Here is a 19357-nt window from a genome sequence, read left to right on the forward strand (position 1 = left end):
TGTAAGATGCCCTAGGGCTGAGGGAATGTGTACCAAGGAAGGACAAACTTAAAGAGGTTCAGACATTATAGAGAAGAGACATTATAGAGAATTATAATGTTCAGGCATTATCATTCATCCCACTGGGGAACAGAGCAGTTCTTGGGTTTGGCAAAGAATCCAGAGATGGTCTGTAGTCACTGGGGAGCCAGGAAAGGCAGGGCATGGTAGTGGCTGCATTTCAGAGGGTTTGTGCACCATCCAGGGCAGAGGAAGCTCCAGCTGGCTCAGTAGGACTACTGGGTTGAGGGTAAAAGCAGGTGGTACGTGGGCCTTCAGAGGAAATTCTGGCACCAGTGAACATTTATTTCCCTATGGAGAGGGTTATTGCTTCATGATTGGTAAGGAACCACGCATTCGGATTCCCCGCATGGCTGAGACAGAGCTCCACTGAATGTTCTCAGACCCCTATTCAAATCACTGATCCCTGTGTCCCGAGAAACTGGGAAGGAGCCCCTTCCTCTTACAGTGCCCCTCCAGCATCATACTCATTGTAAAGAAAAAATGCGCAGAGGAGTCCATCTGTGATTATAGGGCGTATGTATTGAATGGCGCATTTGGAGCTGGGAGGCAGTAATTGACACACATTGACTTACACTGAGATGCTGGTTACAGCCAATATCATGGCAAAACTGATAGTTCCAGTTGCCTTAAGAGTGTCATATTGTTTTCCGGTATGCTAATTTTAGCTCTTTGGTTAGTCACATTATCCTTGCTTTCAGGAGGTGAGCTTAGGCCTATGCTTATTTTTTACAGTATCTTTCATGCACACCACCTATAAGTTCTCTGCAGTGAGAACGAGAGCCTGTCTATATATGCCATTGTGAGTACACTCAAATTCTTTAAGTGTTTGAACAGCTCAGTCTAAGGACCTCGTGCTGTATCAACAGACTCTCTATTTTAAATAGAAACATTTGGATAGCTTTTATAAGCAGGTGAAGGAACAGTTTACCCTGAGTCTGCACTGGAAATAGCACACAGTTCATTTGGCAAAGCTAAAGAGCATTATTGATTTCAGGCACCAAGAAACATGCAAGTGCATAGATCCATTTTTTTTTTTTTTTTTAACCTCTGCTATTAGTACAACCATTCTTGTGGTTTAAGTATTCGAGCCTGCTTTCTGGTGTTGCATAGATGCTATCGTTTACATCCATATTCGTACACTGTTTTAATCATGCATCAGTGAGTAGTTAAACTTTATTTGTTATGTATATATGAGATAGGTATACAGATGCGCATGTGTCAGTGTGGTGTTTAAAAAGATATATTAATGAGTAATTCATTGATAAACTTGGTTTGTTATGAACTATTAGTAACAGGTGCTAAATCATTCAGGATATTTATGGATATTGCTGCTTTAACCTACGAATTACCACTGGCAAGCACATTTTTCCCCCTAGCAGTCAGGATAGAGAATAGTTTCTTTAATAAATAGTTTATTCTTTCCTATGTCTTTATTCTTTCTTAAAGGATACAAGAAAGCTCTTGATGGACATACTATAATTGCTTTGACAATTTGCTGTGGATTTATATTCTTTCCTTAGGGTGCTTTATTTTTTCCCTTTAGGTAAAAGAAGGAAGGAAAGTGGGAGATTATTTTAATAATATATGGTTAGAAAATTCCAGCATGAATAAATCTAACAGATAAATTGTTATCAATTACATTTATAAAAGTATTGCAGGAACATGAACATTGAGAAATTCATGCTTGAGCACAAATGGTTTATTTGTAGTGTTGAAAATAGATGATGTTATAAAAGCCATCTGTAAAATGCTGATGATCCTTGTCTATGAAATAGTAATGAAGTGATTATAGGATAAGAACTATGGTTTGCTGTGAAGTTTTTCTAAGAATTTTCTAACATACAGGTAAAACATACTAATCCTGAACTTAAGGTCTGTGAATGAACCACCTTCATCTACCATGACTAGAATAAAACATTAGTGTTTAGAGGACTTGGGAGTAATATTAGGTATAATTCCCTACTTTACATAATTGAAAATGTAAAATTATTTAATTTAATACATTGTTTTTACTATAGCACCAAAAATTATGCAAAATACTTGAGTCAGACGTATGGAACCCATTTGAAAGAAAGACGTATGTGAAACAAGTAAGGAATGGTCATCGATGGGTGTATAAACAAGAGACTGAAAGCCCGGACAAGAACATGGTGCTAGTAAATGGTATGTCATAGAATTTAAATTAACAGATATGCACAAAATGCATTTCCATTGCTCTGTAAAATTTAAGCTTGAAAACAGTAAGTTTGTTCTTTCCTTTGATTACAAAGGGTAAGAAGTGATTATAGAAAGCATTTATTGATTGTTCCCTAGGTATGTGGTTGGTGTATACAGAATTGGTTGTCTTTACTAATCCTTACACTAGCCCTCTAAGATATACCTTATTCAGTTTTTTTTTTCTTTCTTTTTCTTCTTCTTCTTTTTTTTTTTTTTATTGTTGGGGATTCATTGAGGGTACAATAAGCCAGGTTACACTGATTGCAATTGTTGGGTAAAGTCCCTCTTGCAATCATGTCTTGCCCCCATAAAGTGTGACACACACCAGGGCCCCACCCCCCTCCCTCCGTCCCTCTTTCTGCTTTCCCCCCCCATAACCTTAATTGTCATTAATTGTCCTCATATCAAAATTGAGTACATAGGATTCATGCTTCTCCATTCTTGTGATGCTTTACTAAGAATAATGTCTTCCACTTCCATCCAGGTTAACTAGGATCTCTAGAGAACTCAAATTAATCCACATGAAAAAAGCCAACAATCCCATATATCAATGGGCAAGAGACATGAATAGAACTTTCTCTAAAGACGACAGACGAATGGCTAACAAACACATGAAAAAATGTTCATCATCTCTATATATTAGAGAAATGCAAATCAAAACAACCCTGAGATATCATCTAACCCTAGTGAGAATGGCCCACATCTCAAAATCTCAAAACTGCAGATGCTGGCGTGGATGTGGAGAGAAGGGAACACTTTTACACTGCTGGTGGGACTGCAAACTAGTACAACCTTTTTGGAAGGAAGTATGGAGAAACCTCAAAGCACTCAAGCTAGACCTCCCATTTGATCCTGCAATCCCATTCCTGGGCATCTACCCAGAAGGAAAAAAATCCTTTTATCATAAGGACACTTGTACTAGACTGTTTATTGCAGCTCACTTTACCTTATTCAGTTTTAAATGGAATTTCAGACACAACGGGAGACTTGGATAAGGTCACATAACTCAAAGTAATGAACAGAGATACAAATCCTGGCTTACATGACCTCCCCAGAGTCAGGCCCTTTCCATTACAGAGTGTGGCTTCTGAAAGTTAAAAATAGTTAAATAAGGGCGGCGCCTGTGGCTCAGTCAGTAAGGCGCCGGCCCCATATACCGAGGGTGGCACGTTCAAGCCCAGCCCCGGCTGAACTGCAACCAAAAAAAAAAAATAGCTGGGCGTTGTGGCGGGCGCCTGTAGTCCCAGCTACTCGGGAGGCTGAGGCAGGAGAATCGCTTAAGCCCAGGAGTTGGAGGCTGCTGTGAGCTGTGTGACGCCACGGCGCTCTACCGAGGGCCATAAAGTGAGACTCTGTCTCTACAAAAAAAAAAAAAAAAAAAATAGTTAAATAATTTGGTTCTTCGGATGTTAGGTACTTGATAATTTTATTAACTAACTTGGCTGTTGAATTTAAAGAGTGAAAATCTGGCTATTAATTCCTAATATAGTCACTCAACTTTTACTTTGATTTCCCCTAAAGTACATACATAGGTGAAAACTAAATGTGATATATATATAAGCAAAGTTAATATAGTATAATTTTTTTGAAATTAAAAATTGTTACTTCTCTTACAAGTAGGAATCTTCTTATGCTATTGGGGACTTGCCTATTGTTTCCTTCTTGATTCATATAACAAAAATTAACTGTGCTCTTTTCAACTTTATGGCTTATTTACAGATTCTTATTTACTTAATCCTGCTTCTTAACTGTTACAGTAACAAGAATAGTAATTATCACAACAGTGAATAATCAGATTTCCCTTTCATTTTCTAGAAACTTTTTGTAACACTAATGACTCTGCTGAGTATTAGGAGGGTCACTTATCATACCTCTCTAATTAGAGAGTAAGTTTGTTAAAGGTTGTATTGTCATTTTCTCTTAATGAGAGAAGTTGTACTCAGAGTTTACTTCATAAATATTATAGCTTAAACATCTGATTGTTAATTAAAAAATAGGGTTTACAAATGTAAATTAGTAAGATGCTTAATGGACTCATGGGATTTCCAAACTTCTTGCCAAAATTAGACTGCTATGATATTTCAGAGTTACTAGTGTAGAATAAGAAATATTGGATACTCATCAATAAAAGCCTTAACAAATATCTAACATTAGAAAAATGAATCAAACTTTTTATACGAACGGCCGCGACCTCATCAGGCGAAGGTTAAATGCTTTGCCAGAAATATCCAGAAATGTGTAAATTCTAAAAATTGCTTAGAAATGTGCTTAGGGGCCAGGGAGTAGAGAATGAGCTTTAGAGTGACATGACCTGGGTTTGAATTCCAACTCTATCATTAGTTCTATGAATTTAGCCAAGTTGAGTAATTGCACTAAATGGAGGTTTTTCACCTATAAAATTAAAATAATAACATCTCTTCATACATGTAAAGCTTCTGGTGAGAATTAACTATAAAGATATATGGAAAAGAAAATGCTTAACAAATGTAGTTACTTTTAATTTTAAATGCCAAAATGGTGTATATTTCATGAAGATGTATACTGGATATTATTAATATTATTCAGAATTTTTTGTAGAAAAAAATTAAGGGCATTTAAAATGTCACAACAGCCTTATTTTTCCTCCATTTTAAATTGTAAAGTACATTTAAAAAATAAATTTCATTCTGTTTGGGGGGTAAATGTGCAATACCTTTTAGTTTTTGAGAAAATATAGCCATTTTTTGGTTGTTTTTTAATGGTATAATTAGGCTCTTCATCTGAAAGGGTCAAGCTCCTGGTGGCTGACCCTTTCTCTAAGCTAATTGATGTTCTAGAATCTTAATTGGCTTCCTTTTAGCTTCCTTCTTATAAGTTATAGAGTTCAGGAAAAAGACATTCTTGTTGAGTTTATTGTATGCTTTTATAACAAGCCCATTGTTAGTTGAGAATTAACTACAGAGCTTTTTTTATTTGCAAGTCTTGCAGAAGTCAGAGCAAGTGTGTAAAAATGATCTGTACCTCAAAGTAACATTTATGTTTTATTTTCAAGTGGGTACATGGATCCCTATATGAACTTGTAGTTGAAACAGCTGTTTAATGTTGCTTATTTGGGCCCCATCACTGAGGCCACCTTGACTTTCTCCTTCACCTTCTGGTGAACAAAAGGGTACAATGGACAATTGCAGTAATATTGTTCATCTCTGAAATGGTTTTTCTGTCCAATTAAGATGTCCCAGAATACATTTTGAAATATTTGAAACCACAAGGAATCTAATAGCCTAAGAAAATTGGATAAAAATAAGTATGATAGCTTTTCCTTTTTATCTTCCTTAGGGAATGCACGTAAAAAGAAACTATAGAGAAGATAATTAATATTATTCTCTAAATATCTAAATATTTAGTCATCCTGAAATAGTTGTCCCTGTCACAGGAGGAAGTATACTATTTATTAGGATTGTAAGCCGTTGATTAACTGACTTCCTATGGTTGATGGTGTATTGGTGCTTAGAGGAAAAAACAATTCTGTATTAAACATCTGTAGTTTTACAGTTGTTTTTCGTACTTTATTATGTTTATTTTCAAGAACTTTTTGTGCTTCGAAATAATGTGTGTATGGGTATGTGTATCCTTATTTCACACATGAGGTAATTAAAGTTTAGACAAGTGCAATTGTTTTCAAGGCCATATAGCTAAAAACAGGAAAAATCAAATTTTTTTTGCTGGCATGTGCCTTTGTTTCTGTACTTGATTACAATTCTCAGTCCCTTGCTGACTGAAATTCTGTACAGGGTTTTCTCATTTTTATACACTCTTATCTTTATAAGAGACACAAACAAAACCACCGTAGTTCATTCTTTACTAACAGTGGTCTATTATTATAACAGTAGGTAATAAACTCTACACAAGAGTATCTTGAACTTGTTTTCTCTTGTTCTCAATAAAAATTCATTAATTTCTCAAAATATGTATTGAGTCTTTCCTAATACTTAGTATTCCAATCCCTGGGTACAGAAGTGTATAATGTGGACACCATTCTTTTACAAAAGTGTATTTTCCAATTGGGAAAGTTCCAATAACCAGTCGAGAAAAGAGGTAATAAAAATATTAGGTAATGTGCCCAATGTTAGAATGACGTGATGTGATTGAGAGTAAATTGTCTCTTTGGGTTGGGTACAAGTTTTATTGACCAAAAGAATCAGTCACAGGACAACTGAGCGTGGAGGAAGGGGTGGATAATGAGGGCAAAGGCCTGAATGTGCTTGAACATAATGAATGAAGGGCAGAGTGGTGGCCGTGTGGTCAGAAGGTAGGTCTGGGTCAGATCCTATATGGGGTAAGGCAAACATGACAGTGACTCTCGTGGGCAAGAATGAATGCGGACATCTCAGTGAGGGGGTGTGTGCTGTCACCACCTGAGAGAGGATGCATGTGACTTCAGTTTCAGTGGGTTGGATGCAGGTGGTCAGTGAAAAGTGGATTCCTGAATGGTTCCTTGCCTGGAGGATGGTGATGCGGCTTATTCATAAAGGGGGATGTGGTAGAACAGATTTGATGGTGGACGTGAAAAATTCAGGGTTTTGTTCAGAGTAAGTGAAAATGGAAATATTTGTGTTTTAACCATGTGATACTGCCAATATTCAATTTTTGACCACAAAAATGGCGATTCAATATAGACATCCTTGTCTGAAGTACTAGTAAGCAATTTGGGATGGATACATTTTAAATAGATTTGAAATTTAACATCATGGAATTGGTGAGGTCAGAAAAGGAGTGAGTGTGTTGATAAGAACAGGGTCCAAGATGATCCAGAATTAAGGACAGATGAACCGAATGGGTGTGTTGATTCTAGAAAGTTAGAGTCCTCCCCGCCCCTCCTGCTCTGGCTGCCACCTCTTTGCTCTAACGCTAGTTACTCATGTGTATTGTTGTTGGAATGTGAATGTGAAATCTCACCTCTGCTTACACATTTTAAATAATACTGATTATGTGAGCTTTGGGCTAGCCTAAGATTTTTTTTTTAATAAGTCTTATAGGCACTACAGTACAGTCTAAGGACAGCGTCCTCAAACTTTTTAAACAGGGGCCAATTCACTGTCCTTCAGACCATTGGAGGGCCAGACTATAGTTTAAAAAAAAAATTATGAACAAATTCCTATGCACACTGCACATATCTTATTTTGAAGTAAAAAACAAAATGGGAACAAATACAATTCACACTGCTTCATGTGGCCCGTGGGCCGCAGTTTGAGGACGCCTGGTCTAAGGGCTAAAGAGATGGTATATGTAATGACAGGACTTTCATAGCCAAAATCCCTCTCTTGCTCTTTTCTTGTCGAGAGTATAGCTTTACAACTTGTTGTTGATGTGCATGTACATACGTGCACTTGCAAAAATCATCAACAACGTGAGTTTAAGATTCAGTAAAACTTCCGATCGTGCCCATCAATTAGATGGCCTAATTGTGGCAATTAAAAAAATTCTATGCATTGGTCAAGATTATAATCAAAAAGAATATACTAGATATGGATAAATTGCAAAATGCCTTATTAATTGCTGGTTTAGATTTACATATAAATATATTTTACTATAATAGTCCTTCCTTATTTGTGGGAGATATATTCCAACACCTTCAGCAGATGCTTGAAATTTTAGATAGTACTAAACCCTAGATACTCTAATGTATTTTTTCTATACATACATACTTACCACAAAGTTTAATTTATAAATTAGGCACAATAAGAGATTAACAACAATAACTAATAATAAAACAAAACAATTACGACTGTATATGTGATGAGTTATGTGAATGTGCTCTTACCCTCTCTCTCTCAAAATATCATATTGTACTAATAAATCTAAGCAAACGTCAGCATATGATTTTTTTTTTCTTTTAGTATTAGGTGGTGAATATTGTAGTTGTTGATATATACTGCTTACTATGTGAGCATTTCACTTAAAGGAAGCACTTACAGCTTCTCTTTGGAATATCCAAATTGCCGGCATCTCTAGTGTTGGCATTTTTTGGATGTTACTGGGTACAACAAGGGCTCCTTGAACGCCAGCACTGTGAGGCTGCGACTGTGGATCTGATAATCTGGTTGGCTACTAAGTGCCTGAGCAGGGAGAGCAGCCACAGCTTGGATGTGCTGGACAAGGGATGATTCACACCCCTGGAGGACTGAAGTAGGACAGAGCAAGATTTTATTATGGTTGTTACACGGAATGGTATGCAATTTAACCTGGATTGTTTATTTTTGGAATTTTCCATTTAAAATTTTTGGACCACCATTGTCAGAAGATTACTGAATCAGCAGAAAGCAAAACTGTGGCAAAGAGGGAGGGTACTTTAGCACATAATGCTGGAGTTAGTTATCAGAATCATTCTGTCACTTATAAAATATTGGGCAAGAAAACCCTATCAAACTCTGGTCTAATACAGAGTTGAGGACAGATAAAGGGAAACTATTAATAGTTGTAGTAGTTGTTCATACATACAGGTTACTATGTGAATAATAGTTCACAACATCCTTAGAAAAAAACTGATAGAAAATACAACTTTAGGAAAAATATTGAAGAAAAACTTGCTATGGGAATTGGAGGAGATAGAGTGTTCTGAAATTAAAGTGACGAGCACTTTTCAAACTACCAGGTTTATTTTAAAGTATAATTTTGCATAGACTTAAGCTAATCTTTTATTGCACAAATGAGATTTTAACTTGAAAGTAACAGAGACAAATATAAGAAATTTTAGATTGATATTATTATTTTTCCAGGTATATGGTGAATTTGGAAAACTTCTGTTTCCACACCCACAGAGAATGGAAGTGACAATATTAGCATAATATGAATCTGGACTACATAAACATTTATAATTAGTAATATATAATAAATGTATTACATATTTATAGGGAGATATCTGGACTATTAAATAGATTCTGCCACGATTTCGTACATAGTCATTTTCACATGTACACACATATTCAAAGGTACCAAAAAATGTATCCACACTTTAAGAAAGGAAAAAAAATGTATTACAGTTGTAATACTCAAGCTACATATGACTTCTGCAGTTACAAGAACTATTCAACATGACTTGTGTTCATCTTTTGTTATTGGTGTATGTCGAGTATTCCAATTGAAGTACAGTTTTTCCTTTCTTAAAACGTGTATCCATTTTTTGGAGGACTCTCTGTATGAAATCATCTTTTCGCCTTCATTTTTAAACATCTGATGCCTATTTAGATCTTCTTGAAAAACGATTATCTTACCTCATCTTTAAAATGAAGCACTTTGCCAACATACAGTAGACGATATTATTTTCTATAAATTTTCCAATGCAACCAATGTGTCTTTTGGGGTCAAAAGGTACGACAAAGAAAACAAAATTTAAAAATTACTTTGGTTACCAATATTTGTCAAAATGCTACCAGTAGTTGGATATTAGTTTTAATAAAATGGAAAAATGTATTTAGTAATTTTGTTGATTATTAGAGTTTATAGATTTTAAAGTTCTTCTGTATATAAATATTGAAAGGGAAAAACATGGTACATTGGTTGCTGGATGTTAGTGAAAGGTGCAGAGGCCCTGTTTCTGTTGCACACCACTACTGTCCTAGGGCCTGACATATATCGGTCGTTAATTCCATATATATTTAATGAATGTATTAAGTTACGAATAATGATGAAAATCTGAGCATAAGCATTTCTTGACGGTACCTTCAGATACATTCGTGCAGATTCTTCATGTCACTTGAATGTACTCCTTCCTCGCTTTCTGCTTTCGAATCTAGTTTTGCTTTGCTAGTGGTATACAACAGATTCTATCACAGAATTGTAACACAGTTTGTCAGTAACTTACTGATGAGTATGCTGAGAGCTTTGAAACTTTGGGCATTTAACACTAAACTTCTGCTCAGGTCCTTACCTGACTGGGACATGTGCTGTCATTGAATAACTTGTGACTCTCAAATCCTGCTCCTCTGCTGGGTCTTGTCTTCTGCCCAGATCTAGTGAGGGTGGATTTAAATGACTGGGTTTGTTACCATCTTCTGACTTATCTGTAGAAATTTTAAAATCTTAATACTTTTTTTGAGTCCCTGACTGCGGTAGCAAATGTCTCAATTATAATTAAGGGAAAAAAAAATTCTGTGGCAAAGACATGGCATACTTCTTTTTAATCCCTCATAAGAATGGGGTCTGTATTCCACAGCCACAGGGTAGTGGAAAGTTGATTTTCTAACAACTGAAACTTTACTTGTCAAATTAAATAAGGAAAAGCCCAGCAGCTAGAGAACAGAGTTGGCTATCTTCCTAGAGAATCCTGGTTTTTGTCAATGTGGAACTTGAGTTTATTCGGGTAACAATGCACTATCAAATTGATTAATAGTTTTATCAAGACATAATTTACATATCAAACAATTCATCCATTTAAATTATGCGATTCTGTGGTTTTAGTGTATTTATAGAATTGTGCTACGCACCATAAATTTTAGAATATATTCATCACCTTCAAAAGAAACACAATATCTGTTAGTAGTCACTTACAATATTCTCCACTCTCTCTCAATCCTAGTCATCCATGAAATGATATTTTGTCTCTACAGATTGATTTGTTTTGAACACTTCATGTAAGTAGAAGTATACACTATGTGGTCTCTTGTTACTGGTTTCTTTCACTTAGCATAATGTTTCGAGGTTCATATATGTTGTACCATTTATCTAAACATTATTCCTTTTATTGTTGAATAATATCCTATTGTATGGATATAACATTTATTTTTTCATTCATCTACTGATGGACATTTGTGTTGTTTCCACATTTTTGGCTGTTATGACTAAAGCCAGGATGAACATTGATACCTACACGTTTGTGTCTGGATGTTTGTTTTTACTGGTCTTGGGTATATACCTAAGAGTAGATTAATTTGTCCAAGTGTAACTACTGTATGTTTAACATTTTGAGGGGCTACCAAGTTGTTTTCCAACACAGCTGCACCACTTCATATATTCATTAGCAGTGTATAAGGATTCCAGTTTCTCCACAGTCCAGAGAACACTTGTTATTATCAATCTTCATTATTACAACTATTCCAGGGAGGCTAGAGTGGTATTTTGATTTGCATTTCCTTAATAGATAATTACGTTGAGCATCTTTTCATGTCCTGGGGGCCATTTATTGATATATATCTTCTTTGTATAAGTATCTACTACATTTACTGGGATAATGTACCTATTTTAAAAATTAGGTTGCCTGAGTCGACAGTGTTTTTTAAAATACATACCAGATACAAGTATTTTTTTTTTTTTAATCGGAAATATGGTTTGCAAGTATTTCCTTGCATTCTGGTGGGTGGCTGTCTTTGAACTTTCTTGAACGTTTAATTTTGATGAAGTCGAATGAATCTATATTTTCTCTTCTTATTTGTACATTTGGTGTTGTACCTAAGAAGGTTTTGTTTAACCCAAAGTCATTAAGATTTACTCCTATGTTTTTTTCCAAGACTTTCATCATTTTAGCACTTATTAAGTTTATGATCTCTTTTGAGTTACTTTTTGTATATCATGCAAGAAACAGGTACAGCTTCATTGTTTTATATGTGCATATCCCATTGTTCTGGGACTATTTGACGAAGCCTATTTTTTCCTCCATTGAACTTTCTTACCAAAAATGTAAGGCATTCTCTGTGCTTTTGCTCCTGTTCCATTGATTCATATATCTAACTTTATGCCAGTGCCATACTATCCACAGCATCATAATTTTATAGTAAGTTTTAAAATTGGCATACAGTAAGTTTTGAAAATGTGCATTCTTCAACTTTGTTCTATCTTCAAGATTATTTCGGCTATTATGGCTCCATTTTAATATGAAAATTAGGATCAACCTAATCAGTTCTGCAAAAGAAAAATATATGTATTTATATGCTAGTTGGGATTTTGATGAAGGACTGCTGAATATAGACTAGTTTGATTGTTTTACCATCTTAGAAATATTATGTCTTTTAATACCTGGAATGCATTTTTATTTTTTTTTAGAATGCTTTTTGATGGTGTTTTGTAGTTTTCAGAGAAAAAATTTTGAAAATTTAAGTAAACATATTCCTAAGTGTTTTATTCTTGTGAATGGTATTGTAAATGGAGTTTTTCTATGTAATTTTTAGAGGGTTTATTTCTGTTTTATAGGAATACATTTTGGTGTATTGACTTTTTTTGTCTGTAAAATTTTCTAAACTTGTTTATTAGTTCTAATGTTGTTATGTGTGTTTGTTAATTCCTTAGAATTAAAAAAATATAAGATCATAAGATCATGCTGTTTGCAAACGGGTAGATTTCTTTTTTTCCTAACAATAGATACTTTTATTTTTCTTACTTTTTATAGTAATAAATTTTACCTGGCTGTCTTGGCTTGTATTTTCAGTATAAAGTTGAATAGACATCATGAGCTTGGCTATCCTAATTTGCTCTTAATTTTAGAGGGAAAGGATTCAGGCTTTGACCACTAGGTATTACGGTAATAGCCATGGATTTTTTTTCTGTGCCATTTTTCAGGTTGAGGAAATTTTTTTTTATTCTTAGTTTATTGAGGGTTTTTATTATGAAGCTGTGTTGGAATTTGCCACATACTTTTTCTGTATTTATGAGATTATCATGTACTTTTTTCTCTTTATTCTGTTGACATGGTGCATTGTGTTGGTTGACTTTGGGATGCTAAAGCATGTTTGTATTCCTGGAAAAATTCCAATTAATAATAGTATATGACTTTTTTATTCTGTTCCTAGATGTTGGCTAGAAGTGAAGATTTTATATTTAAAATTATTCTTGGTATTAGACTTTACTGTCTTTATTTTGCCTTTTTCTGGTTTTGGTATCAGGGTAAAATTGGGCTCATACAATGAGTTGGGAAGAATTTCTTTCTACTCTTTGGAAGTTTGTGAAGAATCGTTATTAATTCTTTTATTATATTTGGTAGACTTCATCAGTGAGACCATCTGGTTCTGATCTTTGCTTGAAGTTTTAAGATTAAGAATTCATTTTCTTTATTTATTGTAGATACATTAAAATTTTCTATTTATTCTTAAGTAAATTTTGATAGTTTGCATCTTTTTAGGAATTCATCTGTTACCTCTATGCTGTAATTTGTTGGCATACATTTGTTCATAGTATTCCTTGTGCTTCTTTTTATTTCTGTAAGGTTAGTAGTGATGTTTTCTCTTTCAGTTTTTCTTTTCATAATTTGACTGTTCTCTCATTTTTCTTGGTTCATATTAATAAAGGTTTATGCACTGTTTGGATAAACCTTTTACTTTGTTTACTTTTGTTTACTTTCTGTATTTTCTGTTCTTTGAGAAATTTGTGGTCTAATCTTTATAATTTTCTTCATTCTACTTTCTAGGTTTCATTTGGCCTTATCTCTGTGTTAATGTGATGGCTGATGATACTGATCTGAGAGACTTCTTTTTTATTATGTGTTGAATATCCTTCATCTAAAATGCTTGGGACCAGAAATATTTTGGATGTTGGATTTTCTTTTGATTTTTTTTTTTTAGATTTTGGAACACTTATATATTACTGGTGGAGCATCTTTAATATGAAATCTAAAATGCTTCATTGAGCAGTTTCTTTGCATGTCATGTCAGTGCTCAAAATATTTTGCATTTTGGAGCGATTTGGAGTTTCTATGCCCAGCCTGTGTAAGTTTACAGTTATAAGTATTTCTCCAGGCACTTCTTAAGTTGGATTTCATAAGTTTTGTTTTCTTCTACGTTCATCTCATGGTATTTTTAATTAACCTTTTAATTTCTTTCTTTTTATCCTATTAAGAATATATTATTTAATATCTGCATGTTTGTAAATTTTAAAAATTAATGTCTAATTTTATTTCCTTATGGTTGTTGAGCATACATTATATGATTTTATTTTTCCCTTGTTCAATGTCCTTTTTTATTTCTAGTAACTTTTTTTGTCTTATATTAATATCACCATTTTTCTTTCCAATTATTGCTGTTTTTATGGTATATTTTTACGTTTTCCCTATTTATCTTGGAATTTAAAGTGAGTCTTCCAGAGATGGCATAGTTTAGATCTTACTGTTATTTTTATTCAGTTTAACAATATCTTTTTAATTGGATAATTTAATACATTCATATTTAATCTAATTTTTGTATTGGTTTATTTGTCATTTAACTTTTTTGTTTTATACACATGCACATATTAATATAGTATATTATTAGTGTTGTTTGAGGCCTTATGGTATACATCATATTGCAGTATAATTTGCCTCAGATCTATGTTAAATTGATTCCACTGCATTATACAAATTTTGTTTTCACAAAGCTTTAAGTCCATATTGTAAACTGAATATTTATGTCCTCCCACAGAAGATATATTTGAAACTTAATCCCTAATGTGATGATATTTAAAGATGAGGCCTTTGGGACATGATTATGTCATGAGCTCTCATGAATGGGATTCATGCCATTAGAGGCACCAGACATCTTTCCTGCCCCTTTTGCCATGTAAAGACATAGTGAAAAGATTGTGGTCTGTAAACCAGAAAGCAGACCCTCACCAGACACCAACTTTTACTGTGCCTTAATCTTGAACTTCCCAGCCTAGAATTGTGAGAAATAAGTTTTTATTGTTTATACGCCACTGATTCTATGGTGTTGTTTTACCAGCCTGAATGGACTAAGACAATTTGCTTCCCTTGTTTGTTGTAGTTTTTTGTATACAAGTATGTGTGTGTGTGTGTATATGTCTACACACATATATGCACATATTCTGTGTTACAGACCAGTTGGTACATTGTTGTAACTACTACTCCAGGTAATTTTGCATTTTTTAGGGAAGCTAAGAGAGTACAGAAGATCACGTGTACAATTTAGACTTTTTCTATGTTAACCTTTTAATTCACCACTTCTAGTACTCTTCATCTCTTCCTGTTTTTACCATCTGGTTTCATTTTCTTATTCCAGAACTTCTTTTCTCCCACCCACTTCCTTTGTGCTATTATAAATATATTACGTTTCAATATGTTATAGACCCAGCACTGTAATTACGTACGTGTTATTTTTTTTTTATAATTGCTTTTAAAATCAATTAACAAAGAAAGGAAAAGAATATGAATTATATGGGCATACCATCTATTAAAATTTTTATATAATTACATTTACTGGCACGTAATGATTTTTTTATTGTGGGATTCAAATTACTTTGGGTGTTTACTTTCATTTACTAAACTTTGTTTGTTTGTAAGAAAATATATACTGATATGTGTGTACTTTATGAACATATTTTGTCCTACCTGTATTTATTCTGCCTCTACCAGTAATGGTCTCCTTTTTCATGAGTTTTTTAAGGCATAGCCAAGCAAATTTATACTAGTGCTTTTCATCAGTGAGCAGCTATCCTTTTAATAAACATTACCACTAGTCCTTTTTCAAATACCATTAAAATTCCCGTTTATTAATTTATAAAGAAATTATAATAATTACATAGACAGAACTATTTGTGTCATCATAACCATTACAACCTTTTTTTCCTCATTAGAGAGCTCTACATAGGAAGCAAATTGGCAATTAGAAGGTTGCTTGGTGACTATGGCATTTGAATGGTAGTTATTCTTTGATAATTCAAATGATTAATGGTGTCAAGCCATTTTGTTTTGTCTGTCCTTTTGCCTTGTCACTCTTTCTGTTAATAAATTTGAATCAGTTTATAGGAATATAGGCTATTATAAATTAAGGCATTTAAAATATGAGGATAATAATTCTAAAAATTTAGTATATACAAATTGACAGTGGTAAATGTAAAATGTAGGCATTTACAAAAATATTTTGCAAACTTAGCATTTGCAGTTTCTACCAATTTTCAAATCTCTATTTTTGCGTTTTTTTTTTTTTTTTTTTTTTGGCTGGGGCTGGGTTTATGAACCCACCACCTCCGGCATATGGGGCCGGTGCCCTACTTTTTGAGCCAGAGGTGCCACCCTCAAATCTCTATTTTTAAAGTAAGCTTTACAAAAACTACTGATTGCAGCATAGACACCTAGCCTTTACATGTAATATATTAGTCTAAAGTTGTAACCATTGCCAATTATCCAAAGAGAAGTAAAGAGTGCAGTTAAAGCAAAAGTATCCTCTCTAAAAGGTGAACTATTGCCAGTTATCCCAAGAGTAAAGAGCACAGTCAAGCAAGAGAATTCTTGATGAAGTTGATCAATAGCCAGTGTACAAGCACGATAGTACAGAATGTCCATTTTTTGTGTTCAAGATACTATTTATTTATTATGTCCCCGATTGTCATAATAGGAAAGAACTTGTCATTCATTGTACAGATGAAACAGAAATTTCAGATATTTATGTAACTTACCAAAGTCTGTACAGGTAGTTAATGGTGGCTTTTACCCCTGCAGCCTACCTGGAATTCTCACTCTGCCACATTACATATAAAAGTATGCAAAGGTTTCCTTCATCCTTTTGTTGTTTCCTCATGTTCCACATATTTGAAAAGCATGCTTTGTGACCCTGCTCATCTGGAATTCTTTCTCATACTTTAGCTTGTTTATTTGGAATACTGGAGGAGCCCATTCCTACGGTCCCAATTCCTGTTCAAACGTTTCTAGCAGGCCTTGTGACCTAACCCATTCAGTCTATTGCAAAAATATGTAATGCAAGGGCGTTATAAAATGTGGCAAAATATTTCATATGAAGAAGGATATAGGGATCCAGACGTATTGGACAGGCCTGTTCTATTCTGCCTTGTAAGTATTAATCCATGGCAAAATTCTGTGGTGTGGACATTTTTGCTTCCAGTTTTATAGAAAAATAAACTTAAATCAGAGAGGCTGAGTAATGCTGCTTTTGGCTATAGAGTTTCTAAGTACTAAATATGAATGATGCCTGTTTGTTCCAAAGACATTACTCTTTCCTGCAGTCTCTACTATGTCCTGAAATGTTCATTGAGTGCTTGGCCTTGCCAGCTCTGGGAATAGGCTGGACACTTGTCTGGAGGTAGTTGTTAACCATGTATTAAGGATGAGAAACTCAGAATCAAAAAAAGTGGTCATATTTCACCTTGAGATTGCTTAATACAAGTCTGACATCTGTGTAAGAAGAGAGAGGAGAGGGACTTGGGTAGGAGGAACCTCCGATTGCAGAACCATCTGACATAGTCTCTTCTGGGTCAGTAGGTAGTCATCAAGCAAAGGTTGCTGGTAGTATGTAGGAATCCTGTGTCTGGTAGGAATGGCTTGATTCTAGGGTCCCCATGTTTGCTTAGTAACAGCTAGGAACAGACTGGGTAAGTGTGGCCTTAACTTAAACACCATGATAGATCCAAAGAAGCAGCAGTTGGAAGCTGTCAGTCAGCTCTGCTTCCCAGAGCAGCCTCTCTGGAACAGAGGTCTAAGGGGAGCACCCCTGTGCTCTACATGCGTGTGATGCTCTACTCAGTGGGATCATAGCACACTGTACTTAACGTACTTCTTTTTGGCATTTGGCACTTTACCATGAAATGCTTTATAATATTTCTATATGTGGAATAATAATCAATTGTGTGTCTCTAGCAGTTTATCCACCATATAACTATATAAACTATATAAACTGACCATATAATACTTTATACTTAATTCATAGTTTCTTTTTAAAATATTAATAGAATTAACTACATGTTTTGTGATTAAATATTCTCAGATGGGTGTTATATATCCAATGTGTCTCCCAAATTTACAGTGAAATGTAGTGAAAGCGCGACATGCCTAGTCTGGTCTGTAATGCTTACACATAACCTTATTTCCTGAGAAACAGGTAGTAGTTGTATAAAGAAGAATCTGCTCTCTGCCTGTACACAGTGAGATTTATATAGGTTTCATTAATAGGGTAGAAATTATTGAGGGTGGTACATTGTTGTAGCTAGATGGAAATTTTTATTTTATTCCTTCTACACTTTTAATAAGATACTGTCTGAATAATTCCATCTCTTGGTACACTTATATGAAATACTAGAATCATACTGTAGGATTATTAGAGCACCAAAAATTTCTGGTAATAATTGAGAGCTTCTAAAAACATTCCCATATAAGAGGACTTTACTGGCCAGGTGCAGTGACTCATACCTATAATCCTAGCACTCAGTCTGGGAGGCCAAGGCAGGTAGATTGCTGGAGCTCAGGAGTTTGAGACAAGCCTGAGCAAGAGCTAGACCCTGTCTATACTAAAAATAGAAAAAACTAGCTGAGCATCGTGGTGGACATGTATAGTCCCAACAACCAGGAGGCTGAAGCAAGAGGATCACCTCAGCCCAAGAGATTGAGGTTGCTGTGAGCTATGGTGCCATGGCACTCTGACCAGGGTGATAGAGTGAGACTTTCTCTCAATAAAAAAGAAAAAGCCCTTAATTAAAGAAATTTAATACTTTTAATATAATTTGAACTACTAGGTTTTGAGTTATACAAATGAGATTAGATGAACTCTTAGGAATTTCCAAAGTACAGATGCATGATTTCTATGTTTCTGTGTGAAGTTCTTCCCTCTGTAACAGCTAATTTAACGTTACTTATGATAATAAAAGCATATTGTCATGTGGACATACTCTAAAACTAAAATTTTGAAATTGAATAGAATATCCTTTATAGGCATTCCCCGAGTTTCAAACATCCTACTTACAAAAACTCAAACTTATGCATGGACATTCTTCCGGTAAGACTCCTCATTACAAACATCCAACTGACACATCTTGCACTTATGAAAAGAGGCTATTACAGGTAATAGGTAAATGTACCTGTTCCAACTAACATACAAATTCACGTTAAGAACAGGCCTACAGAACCTATCTCGTTCATAACCTGGGGACTGCCTATATAGTATTGTTTGATATCATATCTTAAAATTATAACAATACATTATGCTAAATAATCATTAAATCCAAAAAGCATCCTTGTTTGTAAATGGTATTGAATGATAAAGTTGAAAGGTATAGAATAATAATGTTGTCATAATATATATTATATCATGTTTATATGGCTATCGTGTGAATTCATTAAAACTAGACATTTCAATTGTTCGAATGATTTTTAGGAAAATATTTGGAAGAAAATAAA

The 19357-nt window shown here is 34.3% G+C and overlaps 1 protein-coding gene across 3 annotated transcripts in view; it reads left to right on the top strand.

The window, feature by feature from the left end:
* The window catches only part of CCSER1 (coiled-coil serine rich protein 1), a 702132-nt gene that overhangs the window by 115431 nt on the left and 567344 nt on the right, over positions 1–19357 (top strand). Inside the window, exon 1 of one of the 3 annotated variants that reach the window (XM_053607808.1) lies at positions 2147–2226. The exons of the other annotated variants lie outside the window; for them this stretch is intronic. The gene's annotated coding sequence lies outside the window, so the exon portion shown is untranslated. Of the gene's footprint in view, positions 1–2146; positions 2227–19357 lie in introns of those variants that run through there. 3 annotated transcript variants of the gene reach the window in all.

Source organism: Nycticebus coucang, chromosome 1, assembly GCF_027406575.1.
Source record: "Nycticebus coucang isolate mNycCou1 chromosome 1, mNycCou1.pri, whole genome shotgun sequence".
In the NCBI taxonomy this organism is placed as follows: Eukaryota; Metazoa; Chordata; class Mammalia; order Primates; family Lorisidae; genus Nycticebus; species Nycticebus coucang.